Source organism: Euphorbia lathyris, chromosome 9 (genome assembly GCF_963576675.1).
Source record: "Euphorbia lathyris chromosome 9, ddEupLath1.1, whole genome shotgun sequence".
NCBI classification, from domain to species: domain Eukaryota; kingdom Viridiplantae; phylum Streptophyta; class Magnoliopsida; order Malpighiales; family Euphorbiaceae; genus Euphorbia; species Euphorbia lathyris.
In genome coordinates this window covers 68,913,709-68,920,076 of record NC_088918.1, presented here as the reverse complement: position 1 = coordinate 68,920,076, position 6,368 = coordinate 68,913,709, and the positions used below count along the sequence as shown (strand labels likewise).

At 37.5% G+C, this 6,368-nt stretch overlaps 1 non-coding gene across 1 annotated transcript; it reads right to left on the bottom strand.

Moving 5' to 3' along the window:
• Positions 1-5,936: 5,936 nt before the first annotated feature.
• Positions 5,937-6,009, bottom strand: TRNAK-UUU (transfer RNA lysine (anticodon UUU)). The gene has a single exon. It is a non-coding gene; the product is annotated as a tRNA-Lys (tRNA).
• Positions 6,010-6,368: the final 359 nt, after the last annotated feature.

Here is a 6,368-nt window from a genome sequence, read left to right as displayed (position 1 = left end):
TTTTGTCAAAATTATGTGTTCATAATAAGGTTTACCTTATTGAGTATGAAGGATTACATAATATCTGTTTTGAATGTGGTATGTATGGTCATACATATGAGGGATGCTCTAGAAGGGGGAGGGTGTTTGAGGAGGTTGTTGAGGCTACTAATGGAATAACTGAAGGGCTCCAAGGAGATGGGGGGAATTTTGGCCCCTGGATGGTTGCTAAAAGGTCGGGTAGACATAGGACACGGCCTGCTGTTGCTCAGAATCGCCCCTCTGACATTAATGGGGAGACTTCTCTGACTCATTCTATTTCTAATTCTGTGGTTAAAGAGAAGCCTAGACCTAAAAAAAGTGAGGGTTCAGGGGTTGCTTCAGTCATTAACTCAGGGTCCAGATTTGGGGCTCTGACTATTGAGGAGGTACAAGACTCTGACCAGTCTGACGAGCACATTGTGCAAAGCATGCCAGGCTTGAAATCTGCTGAGCCATGAATCAATTTGGTGCAGACTGTTAATCCTCTTTTTGTGTCCAAAGGTGAAGCCCAGAATGGATCCCAAAATGTTGCTTCTCAAGGAAAGGGGAAGTTAAAAGAGGTTAGTATCCCTAGTTTCTGTGATGATCCTGGTATTGGGAAATCTATAGATGTCAACAAAATTAGTATGAAAAAGCCTAAGAGCAAGCAGAAAAATGGCCATAGTTCTATGGATTTGTCAGAGAAGAGGGGGCCTACAGGTACCTCGGTGAGGATCTCAGGAGCCCCTAATAAGTACCTGGTTTAGGGTGTTGGGTGGGGTCAGTAGTCCTCCTTTCTATGGATTTGTTTGTTTGGAATGTTAGAGGAGCGGCTAGCAAGGCTACCCGTATCCATGTTAAAGATTTAATCAAACAGTTTAATCCTTCTTGCTTTGCTTTAATGGAAACTAAGATTAGTGGAGTTAAGGCAGATGAGGTGGTTAAAAAGTTTAGAAACTGGAATTGTATCAGATCGGAGGCTACTGGCCGGGCTGGTGGGATTTGGCTATTCTGGAAGCTAGATCGTGTCCATTTTGATATTGTTAGTATGGATAAACAGTTTATTCATAGTAAGGTGATCCTTCCTGGTAATAAACCGTTCTTTATAACCTTTGTTTATGTTGATCCTGTCCTGGCTAATCGTAAACGGCTTTGGGAGGTTCTTTATTCTATGAATGTTAGTATGTCTGAGTCTTGGTTTGTGGCTGGTGACTTTAATGATATTGCCCTTATGAGTGATCAAAGAGGGAGTGCGAATCACTATGTTGATCGTTGCCTTAATCATAAGCAGAGTATGGATTTGTGTGGGCTTTATGATCTGGGTGCTGCTGGTCATAAGTTTACTTGGAAGCGTAATAGTACTTTTGTTCGTCTGGACAAAGTTTATGCCAATATTTCAGCTCAAACTAGTTTCCCTGAAGTATCTGTGTTGAATCTTCCCTTCCGGCACTCGGATCACTGTCCTATCTTATTCAGGCTGGTGAGAGGCCTTCGGCCTAGAGGGGATAGACCGTTTAGGTATCAGGTGGCCTGGGAAGCTCATCCTGAGTTTAAAAACTTTGTTCATGAGAATTGGAAGCCTCATTCTAATGTCTTACAAGCTGTTGAAAGTTTTAGAAAGAATGTTCTGGGTTGGAATAAAAATGTCTTTGGCCACATTATTAGGAGGAAAAATAAATTATTGAGTAGAATTGAGGGCATTCAGCATATTTTGGAGGTTAGATTTGATCATAGTTTGGATGGGCTGCTTAGAACTCTTCAGAAGGAGTTGGAAGCTGCACTTAGACAGGAAGAGTTACTTTAGTTTCAGAAATCTAGGAAAGCCTGGATTAAGGATGGAGATCGGAACACCAAGTATTTTCATCTCTCTACTGTTATTAGAAGACAAAATAATAGGATTGATGCTATTAAAGACTCAAATGGGGAGTGGGTTTATGAGGATGGGGATATCCATCATTTGGCCCTTAATTTCTATAAAGAGTTATTTAAAGAGGAACCTGTTGATCTGGATAAAGCTCAGTCGGTTTCTACTTTTCCTATCTTGGGTGAGGATAAGATTCTGGAAGCTTTCCAGCCTACTACCTAAAAAGAGATTGATCAAGCTATTTTTAGCATTGGGGCTACTAAAGCTCCTAGAGTTGATGGTCTGTCAGCTGGTTTTTATCATAAGCACTGGGAGGTTGTTAAGGAGGGCATTTATAGTTTTATTAAAGAAGTTTTTAATGACTCCAAAGATATTAGTCTGGTAAACAGAACTCTTTTGGTGCTGATTCCTAAAGTTGAGAAGTCGTCTTCCTTCTTACATATGAGGCCTATTAGTCTTTGTAATGTTCTTTACAAAACTATTACTAAAATTGTGGCCAATAGACTCCGTTGTATTCTTCCTGATATCATCAGCCAAAATCAAGGTAGTTTTGTCCCCGGTAGATAAATGATGGATAATGTGGTCATAGCCCAGGAGATGGTTCACTCTATGAAAATTAAGAAGGGTAGGAGGGGTATTGTGGCTCTGAAGTTAGATCTGGAAAAAGCTTATGATCGCATAAACTGGAGCTTCCTTCTTGATAGTCTGAAGAGAGTGGGGATTCCTGAAGACTGGAGGAGTTTATTTGAGATTTGCATCTCTTCTCCTGTTTTTCAAGTTTTGATTAATGGGGATATGTCAGAGGAATTTTCTCCTTCCCGAGGTATCCGTCAAGGGGACCCTATGAGTCCTTTCCTTTTTGTTATTGCAATGGAAAGATTGACCCACCTTATCCAAGATGCTGTTGGTACTGGGAAGTTTCATCCTGTGGCCATCAATAAATTCTGTCCCCAGGTTACTCATTTGTTCTTTACAGATGATGTTTTGATCTTTGTGGAAGGAAATGAGGAGCAGATTATTGTGATTATGTATATCCTTAATTGTTTCTGTTCTGCCTCTAGTCAGAAGTTTAATATCTATAAGTCCATGATGTTGTGCTCTAAGAATATGAACCAGAGAGTCTGCAAAAGGTTGAGTGATCTGTCTAGTATTCCTCTGACGGTTTCTCTGGGTAAGTACCTGGGCATTCCCCTCTATAGTGATAGAGTTTCTAAAGCTTCCTTTAAGGAAACATTGGATAAAACCAATAAGAAGTGTGCCATTTGGAAAGCTAAGACTCTTTCTCTTGCGGGCCGCCTTACTTTGATTCAGTCTGTCAATTGTGCGGTTCCCAATCATATAATGCAGGCTTGTCGTCTGCCTGAGCCGGTTCTCAAAGATCTGGATAAAATCAATCGCCGGTTCCTGTGGGGGGAAGCTGAGGAGGGGAGGAAGATTCACCTGGTTCCTTGGGACGAGGTTTGTCAACCTAAAAACAAGGGAGGTCTAGGGATTAGGAAAGCTAGAGATAATAACAAAGTGCTTTTAATGAAACTTCTTTGGAGAATGTGGCAACTTCCGTCAGCTCTTTGGGTGCGATTATTATGTGGTAAATATAGGAAGGATAAGGTTTTTGGGGGGCCTAAAGAGAGAGTGGTTAATTGTTCCTTTCTTCGGAAAGGTCTTAGTGCTGTTTTCTCAGAGTTTTGTTCTGGGATTGGGTGGAATGTGGGCAATGGTAATTCTATTAGTTTCTGGAATGATATTTGGATTGGTAAAAAACCTTTATTAGAGGTTTGTGTGTCTTTACCGCCTATAGATTTTCGGAACTGGAGGATTGCAGATGTGGTCGATTTTGAGGGTGATTGGATTTGGTCGAAGTTTGATTCTTACCTCAGTCTGGATTCGCTCCTGAGAATTAGAGTGAAGATTAGTAGCAAGGAGGAAGACAAGGATAGTTACTGTTGGTCTTTAACAAACAACGGGGCTTTTTCTTGCAAATCTGCTTTTGAGGCTTTCAATCAAAGTTTGGCTTCTTCAGACCTTGGGTTGTGGAAGACAATTTGGGCCTTAGATGTGCCTTACCGTGTTAGGAGCTTCCTATGGCTAGGTGCTAAAAATAGATTGCTTACAAACTCTGATAGAAAAAGAAGATATTTGGTGGAGTCTGGAGCGTGTAGTAGATGTAGAGGGAATGAAGAGACCTTGTGCCATGCTATTAGAGTCTGTGAGAGGAGTAAAGAGGTGTGGAAAAAGTTCTCCCTATAAAGGTGATATCTTCTTTCTTTTCCCATTCTGACCTTGACTGGTTTGTGGATGGTGTTAGTGGGAAGCTTTTGGCTGATCTAAAGCATGGTGTTCTCTTATTTGTGGTTGTCTGTCATCAGATTTGGAAATGGAGAAATGAGGAGATTTTTGGAGGAGATACGGTCATTATTCCTAATGTTCTTGACTTCTTTTCCAAAAAGATTTGCACTTTTGTGGAAGGCTTCAAAGAGGATTCCTTAGCTAGGTCTATTCAGAGAAAAGAGGTCCATCTTTTAGGCTGGTGTAGGCCTAGCGAAGGCGTGATAAAATTAAACACTGATGGCTCTTGTCTAAAGGATGGAAGAATTGCTGCTGGAGGGGTTATAAGAGATAATGGGGGAGGTTGGGTTTCTGGTTTCTCTCAGAATTTGGGCATGGGTTCTTCCTATTCTGCAGAACTTTGGGGGGTTTTGTCTGGCCTTAGGCTAGCGAAAAATATGGGGGTAAAGAATCTTCTTGTGGAGTCTGACAACCTTGAAGCTGTCAGAATGATCTCAGACAATAACGCTATCTGCTTAAATAGCCAAAATCTAATCAAAGGGATTAAAAGGTTATGTTCTTCCTTTGATTCTTTTAGCTTTAGCCATATTTATAAGGAGCAAAATCGGGTGGCGGACCGTCTCGCAGCTGAAGGTCATGCCAGGATGTTGGGGCTCTCAACCTTTTCTTCTCCTCCGGAGTTCATTTCGTCTCTTTTTTTGGATGACATGGTGGGAGTCAGCTTTCCCAGGTTGATCCCGGGTTAGGTTGTTTTGTGTTTGTTTTCTTTCCTTTCCTACTAAAAAAAAATGTGTTATTCATTTCATATAAGTTTAAAGTCGTAATTTTATAGTTCGAAATAATTTTTTTACGGTTTCTTTGTAACCACTCACACATATAAAAAAAACCATTTTCAAACTATTAAAAATTTAAATTTCTAATATGTATGAAATATAATGCTCTGTTAACCGAATTTAATATTCAAAACTGATTTTTCTAATTTTAGAAAACTTAATATGATTAGAAAAAGGTAAAATCTAAAAAAAAAACTCATTCGTTTTCATTTTTTGTCAAGCTAGTACTTTATTTTTTTTATCCAAACGAGGAATAAAACTTTTGTTTGCAACTAAGAGATGACTGATGTTTTTCGTTTTACTAACCTAAATGATCTCAAATTAAAATGAGCGAAAATTCCGAAAATAATGATTTTGAAAAATAAAAAATCCGGTTCCATAATGGATGTGGTACCAAAAACTTTTAGTTCTTGAAATTTTTCATTTTGAGATCATTAACGGTCATTTTTATAATGTCAAACTAATAATCCTAAAAAATCCGGTTCCATAGTGGATGTGGTACTAAAAACTTTAAATTATTGAAATTTTTCATTTTAAAATTGTTAACGGTCATTTTTATAATATCTAACTAATAATCCTCGTTTTTAGCAAAACGAAAATCTTAGTCTCTGTTTGGACTTTTTTTTTTCAAATATCAGTTTGACAAAAAGTGAAGTAAATGTTTTTTTTTAACTTAAAAACAAACGACTGAATGTTTGAAAGATAAAAAAAAAAAAAAAAAAAAAAACTTAAGACATCAAAATTAGATTAATAAGTTTTCTCAAAAAAAAAAAAAAGTTTTCATGAAAAAAGAAAAGAAGATTAAAAAATTTTATTTTAAATAATTTGTAAGAATTTAGCTGTTCCTTCCAAATTTGGGTATTTTACCAGTCAATTTTCATTTGTTTCCTTCAAATTTTAGGAGCCCAAGTAAAAAGCAGCTAAAAACAGCAACATTATTTAAAAACACAGGTCGCCGTCTGTGGGAATCGAACCCACGACCACATGGTTAAAAGCCATGCGCTCTACCAGCTGAGCTAAGACGGCTTCCTGTTTTAAGGAAATATTTTTTCTTTTTTATTTATTTAATCGTTTATATTATATTATACCACCATACTATATTCTTCTTTTGAACTTCTATTAAATGTTACCCACCCTTTAGCATTTAATTTAAATCAAATAAAATCTAATATTCTAATAATGTTTTTTTAAGCCGTAGTAAAAACCTAAACAGTGAATTTCAAATTATAATTATTATATTAAATTATTCTAGTTGATACTGACTTTTTTTTAAATGTAAATTTCATTAATGAACCGTATTTCGGTAATAGTTCAAAATAGATGAGAAAATAAAATTCGGTAAAACATAAAAAAGAGCTAGGCAAGTATGATAAGAAGCTGACCTA